The following is a 17043-nucleotide window of genomic DNA, read 5'->3' on the forward strand; positions in this document are numbered from 1 at the left end:
ATTAAAGAGATGACATGGGAGTTTCCTGGTGGCACAGTGGGTTGGGGATTGGACATTGTCACCAGCTGTGGCTCAGGTAACTGCTGTGGCATGGGTTTGAGCCCAGGAACGTCCACATGCCATGGATGCAGCCCCCTGCCCCCACAAAAAAAAAGAGAGAGAGAGATGACATGAAGTTAACAAATGTCTCAAACCTGTGTAATGGAGACTTGGGTGTTTTTTCTCTTCTCCATATGTATGTGTGTTGGATGATAAAAATAAACAGTTCAGACCTCTAGGAGGTGGGCATGATAGTTAGAGATGCCATCACAAAACAGACTTGATAGGAGTTCCTGTCATAGCACAGTGGTTAACGAATCCGACTAGGAACCATGGGGTTTCAGGTTCGATCCCTGGCCTTGCTCAGTGGGTTAAGAATCCGGTGTTGCCGTGAGCTGTGGTGTAGGTCGCAGACACGGCTTGGATCTGGCATTGCTGTGGCTGTGGTGTAGGCCGGTGGCTACAGCTCCGATTCAACCCCTAGCCTGGGAACCTCCATATGCCGCGGGAAGCGGCCCTAGAAATGGCAAAAAGACAAAAAAAAAAAAAAAAAACCCACCAAACTTGATATATCCACAATATAAATTATCCTCAGGGACGCTTGAAGGATCCAAGACAGCCTGGCGCTCAGGGCACCAGAGAGGCCACCAACAGGGCCCCAAGTTTGGTAGTGTCCATATTGAGTTCCAATAAGAACTACATGCATGGCTGAATGGGACTCGGGAAACTTCTGGCCCTGGATTGAAATCTGTAGAAGGGGCTCAGATGGTGCCAAGCACATCATTCTGGGACCATGAGGTCTGGAGTGAAGTGAGCAATGGTGGTTGGGCAAGTGGGTAGGAGCCTGCCAGGGGGCCTCTTTAAAGCCATCCAGGGAGTTCCCATTGTGGCGCAGCGGAAACTAATCTGACTAGTATCCACGAGGATGCAGGTTCAATCCCTGGCTTCAGTCAGTGGGTCAAAGATCTGGCGTTGCCCTGAGCTGTGGTGTAGGTCACAGACTCGGCTTGAATGTGGTGTTACTGTGGCTGTGAGGCAGGCTGGCTGCTGTAGCTCTGAATCAACCCCTAGCCTGGGAACCTCCATATGCCGCAGATGCGGCCCTTAAAAAAAAAAGAAAGAAAGCAATAAATAAATAAATAAATAAAGCCCCATCCTGTGTTTACCAGGTCCCTCTAGGCATGGCTACTGGAGGCTTTGGGGGCCTGTAGAAGGAACTAAGAGAACCTCGGAATAAGAGATGGGCTTGGAGTGCCCTGGTGGCTCAGTGGGTTAAGGACTTGGCATTGTTACTGCTGTGGCTCGAGTCATTGCTGTGGCAAGGGTTTGATCCCCAGCCTGGGAATTTCCATATGCTGAGGGCGCAGACAAAAAGAGAGAAGAGATAGGCTTGTCCTGAGACTGCAGGAGCCACAGTTGGCCCGCTCAGAAGCCGAGCACCATCATCTCTGGTCCATTTTCCAGCCTACATAGGTAAGATGACACCAGTACCTAGGGACACTTCCTCCAACCCAGCTGTCCTCTTCCATGTCACATCTCTTCTCCAGCAGCTTGGGTTCCACAGCCCATTATATCAGTAACACTCACCCCTCTCTCTGTTATTCAACCTGCAGGTGAATCCTTGCTCCATCTTCTTCACTTTTAGCTGAAAGCTGCTGCAGCAAGTTGCTTAATAGGAAAGACGTGTCTATCAACTTTCTGAAGTAGATCCTCAAGACGATCTGGAAATTCTACCATATTCTCCTCCCTGCTTTCAGGTATTTTTCACTCTTCTCATGCCTCTGTGGCTAAGCTCCCCTCACTCTTTACTGCAGCCTGCGGTATATCTGTTGCTAAGCATTTCAGACCTCCTCCAGCCCTTTCAGAACCTCACGAGCTGAGCCACATCACCTTCCACTTGTATATTCAGCCTCTTGCAACCGGATCATCCTTTCTGCCACTGAAATATACTTAAATCTCTTCTATCTTAAAAAACCAACCACCTCAAGTTCATGTCGCGGTGCAGTGGAAACAAATCTGACTTGTATCCATGAGGAGGTGGGTTCGATCCCTGGCCTCACTCAGTGGGTTGGAGATCCGGCGTTGCTGTGAGCTGTGGTGTAGGTGGTAGACGCAGCTAGGATCTGGTGTTGCTATGGCTGTGGAGTAGGCCAGCAACTATGGCTCCAATTAAACCCCTAGCCTGGGGAGTTCCCGTCGTGGCTCAGTGGTTAACGAATCCGACTAGAACAATGAGGTTGCGGGTTTGATCCCTGGCCTTGCTCAGTGGGTTGAGGATCCAGCGTTGCCGTGAGCTGTGGTGTAGGCTGCAGGCGCGGCTCGGATCCTGTGTTGCTGTGGCTCTGGTGTAGGCCAGTGGCTACAGCTCTGATTAGACCCCTAGCCTGGGAACCTCCATATGCCTCGGGTGTGGCCCTAAAAAGACAAAATAAAGTAAAATAAAAGAAAACTCTCTTTATGTATGTTTCATACTGTGAATCATATAGACATAATTGTAGTGCCTACATATATAGTGTAGTGCATACATATAATTTATAGGTAAAATGAATCTGGACGATATTCAAACTTTTTTTCTGATAAATGTTCAAGAACAAAAAAGTTTGGAGGTCCTGGTCTAAATCAGGATCACCTTTGCTTGGACAGCTGAAATGGCCTCCTAACTAATCTCTACATCTGTCTATAGATAATGTAAAGTATACATAAAATTTACCATTTTAACCATTTTTTTTTTCTTTTTTGGCTGCACGCTAGGCCTATGGAAGTTCCTGGGCCAGGGATCAAATCTGAACTGGAGCTTTGACCTATGCCACACCTGCAGGCATCACCGGATCCTTAGCCTACCAGCACCTCCTCAGAGACAAGCTGGATCATTAACCCACCGCACCACAGTGGGGACTCCCCATTTTAACCGTTTTTAAATGTATAGTTTTGTGACATTAACTACATTCCCCCTGATGTGCAACCAACACCATATCCATCTCCAGGAATTTTTCATCTTCCCAACCTGAAACTTTAGTACCCATTAATTACAAACTTCCCATAGTCTGGTCCTTGAGGCCCCTGGCAATTACCATCTACTTTCTGTCCCTGGGAACTTGACTACTCTCCGTACCTTATATCAGTGGAATTAGGGAATATTCATCCTTTTGTTACTGGCCTACTTCACTCAGCATAACCTCCACACTTCACCCTTCATCCATCTATAGCATGTGTCAGAATTCCCTTCCTCCCCCCCCCTTTTTCTTTTTAGGACCTCACCTGTGGCACATAGAAGTTCCCCAGGTTAGGGGTCAAATTGGAGCTGTAGCTGCCAGCCACAGCCAAGCCTCATTGGAGCCAAGCTGTGTCTGCAGCCTACACTATAGCTCATACCAACGCCAGATCCTTTAACCCACTGAGTGGGGCCAGGGATCGAACGCACATCCTCATGAATGTTAGTTCGGTTCTTGACCTGCTGAGCCACAATGGGAACTCCAGAATTCCCTTCTTTTTAAGGCTGAATAATAGTCCATTGTATGGATAGACCACATTTTGTTTATCTGTTCATACATCAGTGAGCACGAGTTGCTTCACCCTTTTGATTTTTATGAATATTGTTGCTATTGAACAAAGGCATACGAATTTCCATCTTCTTTCTAGTCCTTGCCCACATTGCAGCCCAAGTAAACCCACAGCTTTGGTAAAATCATCCCTTGCTCTCAGTTAAGACTTTCTCACCACCTTAGTTTCTTGAACACAAAGCCACTAAAGACACTTGATGTTATTTTGCCATAATGTCCCTTCACTCCCTGCTTCTTCAAGTTGTTCGTTTTGGTTTTTTGTTTGTTTGTTTGTTTGTTTTTGTCTTTTTGGGGCCACATTCGAGGCATGTGGAAGTTCCCAGGCTAGGGGTTGAATCAGAGCTGCAGTTGCAGGCCTATGCCACAGCCCCCCCAACTGCCAGATCCAATTGGCGGCTGCAACCTACATCGAAGCTCAACACAATGCTGGATCCTTACCCACAGAGGGAGGCCAGGGATTGATCCCACGTCCCCATGGATATTAGTCAGATTCTTAACCCCCTGAGCCACAAAGGAAAGTCCAAGTTAGTTTTTTTTTTTGTTTTTTTTTTTTTCCCTTCTTCTTCTTCTTCTCCCTTTTAGGACCTGCTCTCTTCTGCTCTTTTCCTGAGGGAAGCATTCCCTGAACACCCTCGTTCACTAGGTCAGGGGACTCTCTCCCTCCCTCTTTCACTTTCCCCTCCTACCACTTGTCGCAATTGGCACTATATCATCAAGCGTAGCTATAACAATTTTATTGTGTTTCCACCCCTAGAGGATAAACGTATGAGGGTGAGGGCATTATCTGGTTCCTACAGTGCCTGTCGAGACCTGGCATCTAGCAAGCGCTCAATTTTTCAGTAATCAGTTTCGACAATAAATCTGTGAGAACGCAGCTGATCCCTTCCGCCCAGAGGCCAAGCCGTACTGGAGGACGAGGGTGGCCCTGCAGGCTCTGGCCGCGCGTCCTCAACCCCCACCCTGGCTGTCCCACTTGGAGGTCTTCGGTCCCTAGGGTAGAAGGTGCAGGGCCGCCCCCGCCCCGCTCGCGCAGTGGGTGGGGGAGAGTCGGCTGCCAGCCGCTCAGTGCACAGCCATTCGGCGTCCGCCTGGGGCGGGGGCGGGGCCGGCACAGAGACGTCACTTCCGGTGTACACAGCCGGTCCGGGCGGTGCGCTAGGGGCCGGGGCGCGTCGCAGGTGAGGAGCGGGCGCGAGCGGGCGCTGCCTGGTGCAGGCAGGCGGGCGGGCGGGCTCGGGGTTGGGGGCGGAGGGCGGGTAGGCGGTGGGCCGCAGGTGGGGCTGGCGACTGGACGAGCTCTCGGGGCGCCACTCCGCTCGGGGCCGCAGGGCTGTCGGCTCCCGCCCCTTGCCCGTCCGATGTGGAGGACGCCGGGCTCTGGGGGCGCTGGCCGGGCGGACGGAAGCCTGGAGGGCCCTCCCGGGTCGTGCCTGGGATCGGGGGCGCGGCGGGGAGCCAGCGGACGCGGGGCAGGGGGGCGCTCCCTCGGGCCACCAGGGCCAGGGAGGTCCGGCCAGCGCCGGACCCACTCCCGGAAGCCCGCCGAGCAGTCCAAGGAGAGACGGCGGCCTGTGAGTCCCGGGGTCCGCCGGGACTGCCTGGGGACGCGGCCCTCACGCCGCCCCGCGGCTGTCGGCCAGCTGCGCTCACCTTCCCCGCCGCGCTGGTCCAGGCCGGGCCCCGAGGAACACGATTTTTCCGGCCCTTGTGAGCCCGCTGGCGCAGTCGGGCCGCGGGCGGTTCGGCGGGGACCCTGGGAGGGCCGGGGCTGAGGTTGAAGGACCCACACCCTGGGGGCGAGCGCAGGGTCAGGGGTGTGTCTTCCTGCTCTGCGCGGTGCGAGGAAAGAAGCATGCCTGGTTGGCATGATAAGAATTTTGTTTATACACCGTACAAATTTTGCCAGATAAGTACTCAGCTTTGGGGGGACACCCACTTTGAAAATAGCTTGTTTCCGCCCCTCACCCCCATTATAAAAGCATTCTCCTTCACATTCAAGACAGCATAAAAAGTACAACACTTTTTAAAGTGACAGTCATCCTCCAACCTACCACTCAGTGACAGTAACATTTTGGTGTATCAGTATATACAGAGATATATTATCGCTTTTATGGACTTCATAGTATACCATCGTATTTCAGTTCAACCAAGCCCTACTGATGAACATGTAGATTGTTTCCAGTTCGTCACAAGGTAGACAGTTCTGCCAAAAGGATTTGCCTGATTGTTGTTTTAGGATAAATGTACAAATGAGGTCAGAGGTAACATTCATTTAAAAAATATGTAGTATTATTTTTTCTTTTGTTGCAGTTTCAAAAATTATTCTCCAGCCCAATTATTTGTAACATCCGTCCATATTTGCTTCTCATTTCATGGTTTTATTTGTTTTAACTACTTAATTAAAATTTGCTTTGGGTTTAAGATGTGAAATATTTTCCACATGGGTTAGTTTTCCTAATTTTGATTGAACAAGCTATAACTGCCATTGTATCACATTTTAGACCTGAAGTTCTAAGTATCTGTTTGTGAGGGACTGCTTACACATTTGATACTTAGCTTTTATGTATGCTGTTTTAAAATTCCACTCAGTATTTTTTTTTTTTGAAATCATTTTCCTTTACAAGTCCAGAAGTATTTCATTTCTAAGATTTGCTTTTTGTTTTTTAAAGTAAAAAAGTTTAGTTATTGCTGTTTCATTTGCTTTCTTGCTGACAAGATAACATACTCCATATGAAGAGTTCAGGTTTGTTGTGGCAACTTTTCAGTCTGGCATTTGAGATTCTAATCTTCCTCTATTTTTGCACACGAATACGTAGGTTAGCATTGGAGACCAAGATAGAAAAGTTCTCAGATTCCCTTGGCAAGCCTAGATTTTCAATCTAAAATTATCTCTGGATTTTTGGAAGACGGCATGTTTTAAGCATCCTCTATAAAAATTTTTCAACAAGTTGCACATGATTCTGCTGAAAATTTTACTAAATATTTATTTCCTTGAAAATGCGAAGCCTAATACATCAGAAGGTTTTTATCAAGTGGGTCTAACAAGTTTGTAGGAAAATTATTGTATCTGAGAACTAGTGGATTGGGGCATCACATGAGTTGGGTGTCCACTCTCTCCTTTTCACTCCTGTGACTTTGTACTGAGTGGAAAATGATGACCTTCTAAGGTGGACAGAGAATGTCGCTTTGAATAAGGAATTGCTTTTTTGGAGTAACAGAAAAAGCAGGATGCCATTTACTCTGTAAGTTCACCGAGAGCCTGACTGTGTTTGTCGGGGGTTGTACTTCACATGTCTTTATCTACACTGAAAAGGTCCTCCTGAGGGTCCCCTATTTGATAGATGCAGTAGCCGCTGCTTGCTCATTTCCCTTGACCTTGACCATAAATATTTGGCATGGTGAGCCACACTTTCTTATTGTTGCAAATTTCTTTGTTGGCCCATTTGACTTTTTGTGGTCATTGACGTTTTGACCATGATTGTGGTCATTGTGTTAACTTTATAATTGTGCTGTAGTTTTCTTGTGTGGGTTAAGGACCTAGTGTCACTTACAGTGGCTCAGGTTTCTGCTGTGGTTTGGGTTCCATCCTTGGTCTGGGAATTTTCACATGCTTTGGGCCTGGCCAAAAAAAAGAAAAAAAAAAAGAAAGAAAGATTGTGCCTTTTCACTTGTCTTTGCTGCTTTTCTTCTTCCACCTCTGCCTGGGAGCATCTTCCAATGCTGCTCCTAATACCGCTTCCTCTTTTCCCGTTCATGCTCCTTTCCATTCATCCATTATGTGACTTCTAGGTAGAGATCCATCTCACCCCCAACCCTGTTTCCACTCAGTGACTCCAACCCAGACTTGGCTGCAAGTCATTTCTTTCTCTCCTTTTAACTGATCCCTGGACATGTTCCTGAGGCCCTACTTTCTCCAGGTGATGGAGCCCCTCATTGCTTCCCAAAGTGGCCTTTCCTCCATGACTCTAAAGTTCTTACCTGCTGAGGTATCACTTCTCTTCTTCCTTCTTGATTTGGGTTGTATTTGCTGTTTGCTTTCTATCCCTGCAATTTGATTTAAACTTGTACCTTTGCCTTCAGGAACTTGAGACATAATATGCTTCCACCCTGGATGAGGAATTTAGCTACCTCACATTTATGGAGCAGTTACAGTATAGGCCAGTTACTGTGCTGGAAGATTGGAATACTAAGCTTCAACACACAGCCTAGGGAAGATAACCACATAAGCAATTGCCATCAAGTACTGTATGTGCCTAGAAGCAGGAGACACATAATAAGCACCACCAGGTTTTAGAGATCTTACCTGTTCTTCACTGCTGCTATCTCCAGGAACACAGTGTTCTGGGAACAATTAGGTATTTGTTGACTGAATCACTTCAATGATCATCTGAGAATGGAATCCGAATAAATGTTAAATCAGCTACCTATAGAAAAGATATAAGCCAAGAGACATTTTGTAAATGTAGTTTTGAGAATTTGAGGGAAAACTTTTAAGTTCAACCAAAATGACCCAGCTATAACCTCTGGAAGGCATGATTGGAATGTGTTTGTAGCCAAATGCTTAAACTTCATTTTTTTTATCCTCAGAAGAAAGTCTGATTCTAGAAGGAGAAAGTTGGGATGATGTCTGTAGAAATTGGGGTGGTGGGTCCAAAAGAGGAATTGGTGATATGTCTGTAGCACTGTCTGGAGGACCAAGCCAGAGGAACTGTGTTCAGTCCCCTATGGAGCCTTTGTACTACCAGACAGATGGGTGCATCTCTGTTGATGCCTCTAGTGGGAAGAATTTTCCCTTTGCTTTGCCTTCGTGGTCTTAATATCTTTTGATGAGAACATGGCTTCACAAGGAGATTTCCTGCCAGGAAAATGGGAGTTGAGAGTGGTGTGCTTCCTGACTGCTGGATCAGATCCTGGTCTTGGGTGCTGGCTAACGTCTCTGTTTCCCCATCTGTAGAATGGGGATAATGGTAGCATCTTCCTCTTTGCTGCCTGGCCCCTGGTAAGTGCTCAGTAGGTATTAGCTCTCCCCAGTACTTATAAGCTTAGTAACTGGCCTTCTGGTTACTACATCAGCCATTTTTGAGCTTAGATAGCCTGAGTCAGTCCCCCTGAACGTGCTTGCTCCTGGGTGCACTGACAGAGCTGAGGCCCAGAAGGTGGGCAGTTAGGACAGACAGGCTCTTCCCAAACTGCTTGTTCAGAGACTAGCTGCAGTTGTCAGGGAAGTCTCCCCGGTGAAGGCTGTGCTCGAGCTGAGTGCTGTGGGGAAGAGTGAGTCCAGCATCACAGGAAGGGGAGAGGACTTTTAGGCAGGGCCATGGTGGCTACAAAGGTGTGGAGGTGAACAAAGCTGAGGTATGTGTGTGGCAGGAGATTTAGGGTGAAGGGTGGATAGATATGAATAGGGAATAGAAAAATGAGATTGAGCAGTTAGTGGGGCCAGCTTTTGCAGAAATCATTAATAACAGTCTCTAACTTACTGGGCACTAACAATGTGTCAGGTGCTGTCCATCCCTTAGACCCACTGTGCTAGCCAGGTTTGGAGCGAAGTGCTGTGTGTATGTTACCTTGTTCGGTCCTCATAACAACCCTCTGATGTAGATATTTACTATTTCAGGAGAAGTGACATGTCAATGTCACCTGCTAGGTCTCTGCCTCTGATTCATTTTGCACATTGGCATAAGGCTGACTAAACTTTGATATCTTTTGTACATGTAAAAGCCTTTTGTGACTCTTGTTTCCTGATGACGTCCAAGCCCACCAAGATTCTCTGACTTCATGAAATCATCTTGTGTTAAAGTGTGAAAATATATGTTTTAGAATTGAATAAAACCGGGGCAGGTGCAGATATGCATCGAGCTCAGAGAAATTCATTCAGTGAAAAAGGCAAATTCAGGACAATGTGTGTATGTGTCCATTTGTGTAAAAAAAGAGAGAGAGAGGCATATACACGAAATAGGTTTCTTTCTTTCTTTCATCTTTTTAGGCACCCTCAGCATATGGAGGTTCCCAGGCTAGGGGTCATATCAGAGCTATAGCTGCCGGCCTACACCACAGCCACAGTAACACCAGATCTGAGCCACATCTGCAACGTACACCACAGCTTATGGCAATGCTGGATCCTTAACCCACTGAGTGAGGCCAGGGATCAAACCTGTGTCCTCATGGATGCTAGTCAGATTTGTTTCCGCTGAGCCACGATGGAAACTCCTGAAATAGGTTTCTAAGTGTAGAAATATAATGCTGGAATGATAGAAAAGAAACAGTGATTGCCTTTGGGATGAGGTCCTGGAAATCTAGGTTGTTAGACCTAGCTTTTTCGTGCATATTCTTTTGTATGATACGAATTTTTTCCACTGTATATATGTATTATATTTTCAATTAAAAATTAAAATGTCTGGGCATCCCTGCTGTGGTACAGTGGGTTAAGGATCCAGCATTGGTGCTGCAGTAGCTCAGGTCGCTGCTGAGGCATGGGTTCGATCCCCAGTTAGGTGTAGTGGATTAAGGATGCGGCATTACCGCAGCTGTGGCATAGGTTCCCGTTGTGGCTCGGATTTGACCCAGGAACTTCCATATGCCACCGGTGTGGCCGAAACAGGGGAAAAAAAGTCTGCTATGAACAAATGCAGGGTAGAGGTTAAGAGCAAGGATTCTATCCAGACTGCCTGGGTTCACGTCCTGCCTCTAACTTAACTGTTCCCTAACCTCTAAGTCCTATAACTTCTCTTTACCTCGGTTTACCCTGTCTGAAGATAAGGGACGAAACAGGGCCGACCTCCTGTGGTTATAGCAAATCTTAAAGGAGTTAATATTTGTGAAGTCCTTAGAACAGTTCCTGACAGGTGTGGGTTGTATTGATGGTGATGCCGTCATGGGCCTGTGTTGTGCACCGCAGTGAATGTAAAGACGCGGCCAGCCTCTGTGTCCTTACAGTTCATCTGCAAAGGGAAGACACACAGAGCCAGTGATGGGCAATGGCAGTGGAGGCTAGAGGAGCTCAGAAAAGGCTCCTTGCGAACTGAAAGGGCAATAAGATGGTTTCATTGAAACGAGTAACTTCTTGAAAAAGTAAAAGGAGAGAAAAGCGCACAAAGAGGCATGTTGCAAAGGTGATGTGTGTCCCAGACGGCAGAGGAATGAGACAGGAAAGAGCCTTGAGGGAGCCTGAAACTGGGGTATGTCCTGCGTTGGCAGGTCATCATTAGATGGCAGTTTTTCTTAGCATATATAAAATAATGATAGGATTTATAATGATGACAGCTTAGGCTTGATGGAATGTGGTAGCTTAACCTTGATCTTTCATATGGTTGTGAGATGCTCCTATGTGATTTTTTAAATGAACCCCTTAATGCGGGGCATGTGGATAACTTCCAGGTTGGTGCTTGTAATCAGCATTGCCTGGGCATCCTGGATGCAGGCCTCTACATTTACTGAGTTGGTTTCTAGGATTCGTTCCTAGATGGGTTTTTTTTTGTTGTTGTTTTAAACCATTTTGACTGTATTCCTTATGTTTAGGCCACTGTCAGATAATGTGCTTTTTCAAATTGGTAGTTGCAAAGAATCACCGTGTGAGTTTTTGAATGTGAAATTAGAGCTAGATATTAATTGACAAAAAATTCCAATTTTCTTATTGGGAATGATTTGGGGATTAGGTGCTAGCGAGATGGTGGTCGTGACTGGGGAACCTGGGAATACCTGAGTTTCCGGGTCCCAGAGGTAGACGTGTGTGCCTGAGAACAGAGGCAGAGGACAGCGGGCTTAGCTCCCAGACTTGAGTGCTGCAGGCTGGTAACCTAGGCAGGGAGAGGTGAAAGTGGGCCCTCTCACAAGCTCACAAGGACCTGCCTTTTCTCTGGGTCTCAGGCTAGGAGGGAATGCATCACATTCTTGGCTTAAGTCACTTTGTAGTGTACTTCGTAGTGTGAGGTGATCCCTTCCTTAGCAGTGTCCATGTTCTGCTGGTTTGGGGCTGAAAGAGGAGGGAGCGGTGGGCAGGAAAATGGGAGGGGCCGTGACCTCTTCCGCTTTGGAGAACACAGGCAGCACTCCTTTCAGTTTGTTGCCAGGACTTGAGGCGCTGGGGCCAGAGCTGCAAGAAGGTAAGATTTTTGAGAGTTGTAACTGCGAGGTGTTGGGGGTGGGGTAGAGTCCGTATTTTTACTAATAGGCCCGAATGAAGAATTTCAAAAGACATGAAATACCTGCCTCTTTCAGAGCAGTAGCTGCCATTTACTGAGTGAGACTCGGGATGTGCCACGTGCCATCCCTTATGGATTTAATCCTCACCACAGCGCTGAAGAAACTGAGGCGCAAGCGTTCAAGTAACTCACCTAAGGTCAAAGAATTAGTAAGTGCCATTCATTCAGCTGATAACTACTGAGAGAGCAGGATTTCTTATCTAGGTCAGTCTGTCTCTCAAATCCATATCCATAGCTGCTGCACTTAGACAGTAGCTGTTTCCCTGAAGTAGCTGTTTCTCTTAGTGTTGGAGCATCTTACCTATAAGGTAAGAACATGATGGAGTTCCCATCATGGTTTAGCTATAATGAACCTGAACCGGTATCATGAGGATGCCGGTTCAGTCCCTGGCCTTGCCCAGTGGGTTAAGGATCCAGCCTTGCCGTGAGCTGTGGTGTAGGTTGCAGACGTGGCTTGGATCTGGCATTGCTGCAGCTGTGGTGTAGGCTGGCAGCTGTAGCTCCAATTCCACCTGTAGCCTGGGAGCTTCCATATGCTGCACCTGTAGCCGTAAAAAGACAAGAAAGAAAAGAACCCAAGTCATTCCTGGCCTGCTCTCTAGAGCTTTCTTCCCTGCCTCGGGAAGGGATGCGGGGGATGGGGTTGGGATGGAGAGGAGGCTCCTTGGATGACCTCATCACTAAATGCTTGACCTGCTGGAATGTTTATGGAGAAGAATGGGCTCCCTAGCTGTAACTCTGATTTGCTGTTCTCTTTGAGAGATGGGAAGGCTGGCCGGGTGTGCATGATTGGAGTCAGTGTTCCCGGCCTGGAGGAGAGAGCTTCTATAATATCCATTGATAACATTTTTCATGGTTATGGGAGTTCCCATTGTGGCTCAGCGGGTCTCCATGAGGATGTGTGTTCGATCCTCGGTCTCGCTCAGTAGGCTAAGGATCTAGCATTGCCACAAGCTGCAGCATAGGCCACAGATGCAGCTCAGATCTGGCATTGCTGTGGCATTGGCCAGCAGCTGCAGCTCTGATTCAACCCCTAGCCCAGGAACATCCATATGCTGCAGGTGCAGATGTAAAAAGGAAAAAAAATTTTTTTTTCATCGTTGTGAATCAACTGTACAGTAATTTAAAAAAAATTTTTTTGTAGATACCTAAAGTTTTCAGAATGGTCCTAAGTCTGAAGTGCATTTATCTAAAATTTATATAATTCCTCTGGGTAGTAAGAGAAATAATTTCCACATTAAAGTTTGATTTACCCATTTATATGTAAGCTTCTTGATAAATACTCATTTTCCTCTATTTGAGGTTAATTTTGGATAGGTTCCACAGTGCAGGTTGTTAAGAATGAGCAGCACTATAGAATTTTAAGTTTTCTTTCTTTCTTTTTTTTTTTTTTTTTTTTTTTTTTTGTCTTTTTGCCATTTCTTGGGCCGCTCCAGCGGCATATGGAGGTTCCCAGGCTAGGGGTCGAATTGGAGCTGTAGCCGCCGGCCTACGCCAGAGCCACAGCAACGCAAGATCCGAGCCGTGTCTGCAACCTACACCACAGCTCACGGCAACGCCGGATCATTAACCCACTGAGCAAAGGCAGGGATCGAACCCGCAACCTCATGATTCCTAGTCGGATTTGTTAATCACTGCGCCACGACGGGAACTCCTAGAATTTTAAGTTTTCTTTAAATAACTTTCTAATGGATACATTAGTTTTTACTAGTTCAACTTGCTTTTACAAGTTTAGAAACTTTTTGGATAACTGAGCTGAAACTAGAATGAGTCAGAGCTGAGCAGATCAAGGCCTTTCATGCTGTAGTTCACGGGGACCAAAATAAACTGCAGGTTTTTAGTAGGTGTAGATTAAAAAAAAATTCTGGCAAATTGGATTTGAAAAATTGCTTCAACATTTTGTGATTTTTAAAAATGACATACTTTTTTGGAGTTCCCTTCATGACTCATCGGTTAAAAGAACCTGACTAGGATCCATGAGGTCTCGGGTTTGATCCCTGGCCTCGCTCAGTAGGTTAAGAATCTGGTGTTGCTGTGAGCTGTGGTGTAGGTTGCGGACGTGGCTCGGTTCCCGTGTTGTTGTGGCTGTGGTGTAGGCTAGCAGCTGTAGCTCCAATTCAACCCTTACCCTGGGAATTTCCATGTGCCACAGGTACGGCCCTAAAAAGCAGAATAAATAATAATGACTTTATTTATTTATTTAGTCTTTTGTCTTTTTAGGGCCGCACCTGAGACATATGGAGGTTCCCAGGCTAGGGGTCTAATCAGAGCTGTTGCTGCCAGCCTACGCCAGATCCGAGCCACATCTGCGACCTATGCCGCAGCTCACTGCAGCACTGGATCCTTAACCCACTGAGCGAGGCCAGGGATCGAACCTGCAACCTCATGGTTCCTAGTTGGATTTGTTTCCACTGCACCATGATGGAAGCCCTAAAAATGACTTATTTTAATAGTAAATCAACTATAATAAAAATTTAAGGAGTTCGCATCATGGCTTGGTGGTTAACAAATCCGACTAGGAACCATGAGGTTGTGGGTTCGATCCCTGCCCTTGCTCAGTGGGTTAAGGATCCGGCATTGCCGAGAGCTGTGGTGTAGATTGCAGATGTAGCTCAGATCCCACGTTACTATGGCTCTGGCGTAGGCCAGCAGCTACAACTCTGATTAGACCCCTAGCCTGGGAATCTCCATATGCTTTGGGAACGGCCCTAGAAAAGGCAAAAAGACAACAAAAATAAATAAATAAAAATTTTTAGTCGTTCCCTTTGTGGCTCAGTAGTAATGAACCCAATTAGTATCCATGAGAACATGGGTTCGATCCCTGGCCTCACTCAGTGGATTGAGGATCCAGCATTGCTGTGAGCTTTGGTGCAGGTTGCAGATGCAGCTTGTATCTGGCATTGCTGTGGCTGTAGACTGGCAGCTGCAGCTCTGATTGGACCCCTAGCCTGGGAACTTCCATATGCTGTGGGTGCAGCCCTAAGAAGACCAAAAACAAAAATTTTAGTAATTAGTTACTTTAAATTATTCTCACTCCTTGATTTATACTTGAATTTCCATCAGCAGCACAATTTGTTGTCAAGAATGTTTTTGTAGTGCTTGGGCACATTTTGATGTGCAAATTTTTACTGATCCAAAACTATTTCAATTTATGCATAAAAACTTTGTTTTGAAGTTCCCTGGTGGCCTAGTCATTAACAACTTGGTGTTGTCACTGCCGTGGTTCAGGTTCAGTCCCTGGCCCAGGAACTTTGGCATACTGTGGGCACGACCAAAACAAAAACAAAATCAAAACTTTGTTTCACCTAAGCAGACTTTTTCAGACTTTTAGAAGCCACTTTGTTCACCCTTTGTTGATGTGTGGTAGTTGTTTATAGATAAATCTTTTCTTGGCAAGGCTTTGCCCTCGCCCACCCTTTTCCCCCTTCTTTTGAAGATTTCTGTTTAGCCAAGATTTTTTGGCTCAGAGTGTTCCTCTAATAAAATTCTTTCAAAAGTTCTAATATTTAATTTGTTTTAATGGCAGCAAATTTTGAGTCTTTGACTTCATAAAAAGACTACACATAAGTCTTAGAATACAGCAAGTTGATTTCCCAGAAAATCAAACAGGTCTGTCCTCAGCATGACCAAGTAATAATTGATTTTTTTCATTAAATATGCACCATTTTTTTGGTATGGAATTAAATATATGGTGATTATCATCCATTTAACTTACTTTTTTCCATATTTATGCAGTGACTATTAAAAAATAAACTAGCCTTTCATTTTCTTCTTTTTCCTCCCAAAATGCCCTCAATTGAAACATAATTAAAACTGTCTTTCATCTGTATGACTGTTTAGCACATTTGGCTTATTTTGTTTTTAACCTTGTTATTTTGAAACTAAATTTCAACTCTGTTGACTTTGTGGTTAGAATTTTTTTTTTTTTTCTGGTTGCCCCCACGGCATGTGGAAGTTCCCAGACCAGGGATTGAACCCATGCCACAGCTGCGGCAACACCTGATCCTTAACCTGCTGCACCACAGGGGAACTTCCAGAATATTTTTTTCTTCTGCTTAACTGAAATTATCAGTTGTGTGTAGATTACTAAACATAAAAACTCTTCAGACCTACCACTAACAACTTGCTTTGTTTTATTTTTAATTTTGGGGGGGCTGCCCTGGACATATGGAGTTCCTGGGCCACAGATCAGATCCCAGTCACAGTTGCAACCTATGCTGTAGCTGCAGCAATGCCAGATCCTTAACTCACTGTTTCAGGCCAGGGATTGAACCTGTAACCCAGCATTCTGGAGATGCCACCCATCCCGTTGTGCCACAGCAGGAACTCCTGGTTTTATTTTATTTTTAAAATTTTTAATTATTTTCTTTTTTTCTATCTCCTTTTTTTCATCTTTTTAGGGCTGCACCCACAGCATACGGAAGTTCCCAGGCTAGGGGTCAAATTGGAGCTGTAGCTGCCGGCCTACACCACAGACACAGCAACACCAGATCCAAGCTGTGCCTGTGACCTCTGCTGCAGCTCACGGTGGATCCTTAACCCACTGAGCGAGGCCAGTATAGAACCCACATTCCATGGATGATAATTGGGTTCATTACCACTGAGCCACAGTGGGAACTCCTATTTTTTTCTTTTTTGGCCACCCCATGGCATATGGATATTTCTGGGCCGGGGATCAAATCTGAGTCAGAGCTGCGACCTCTGCCACAGCTGCAGCAGTGCCAGATCCTTAACCCACTGAGCTGGGCAGGGGATCGAACCTGTGTCCCTGCTGCTGCATAGACACTATCGATTCTGTTGTGCCACAGTGGGAACTCCCTTGCTTTGGTTTAGAGGAATGTCATATTTTATGATGATAAATTGTTTTTAGAGCACGTGTCAGTACAAGGGGCAGTCAGGCGTTACCCCGTGGAGGCAGTTTGTAGTCCCACTTAGTACAGAAGCTCCTTGACACCAGCATGGGTAACCTCTGCATCCTGGGTGCCTGGAGCATTCAGGCACAACTTACAGAGTAGAGCCGTGTTGGTGGGCACAGGCGTGGAAGCATCTTTATTTTAACTGTGGTTAATGATAGAGTCTAACTATGATTAGATTTTTAAAGAATTCTATGATTAGAATTTTGTTTAGTAGGGTTTTTTCCTATCTATTTGAGTTTTCATAGTTCAGTATAGCAAAGCATGGCGTTCAGATTTTTAAAAAAAATTTTTTTTGGTTGTGTACACTACATGTGGAAATTCCCGGGC

The 17043-nt window shown here is 46.0% G+C and overlaps 1 protein-coding gene across 17 annotated transcripts in view; it reads left to right on the plus strand.

Annotated features, from left to right (window-relative positions):
- Nucleotides 1-4744: 4744 nt before the first annotated feature.
- Nucleotides 4745-17043, plus strand: part of GARRE1 (granule associated Rac and RHOG effector 1) — a 97185-nt gene continuing 84886 nt past the window's right edge. For 12 of the 17 annotated variants that reach the window (XR_014805984.1, XR_014805988.1, XR_014805987.1 and 9 more), the window contains exon 1: nt 4745-4777. The gene's annotated coding sequence lies outside the window, so the exon portion shown is untranslated. Of the gene's footprint in view, nt 4778-11655; nt 11702-17043 lie in introns of those variants that run through there. The other 5 variants (XR_014805985.1, XR_014805986.1, XM_084960361.1 and 2 more) reach the window with 1 other exon arrangement.

The sequence above is a fragment of the Sus scrofa genome, chromosome 6 (assembly GCF_054392235.1).
Source record: "Sus scrofa isolate SSC_HxYL_T2T_F1_AM1 chromosome 6, Sscrofa_HxYL_maternal_Yorkshire_Landrace_v2.0, whole genome shotgun sequence".
Taxonomy (NCBI): Eukaryota; Metazoa; Chordata; class Mammalia; order Artiodactyla; family Suidae; genus Sus; species Sus scrofa.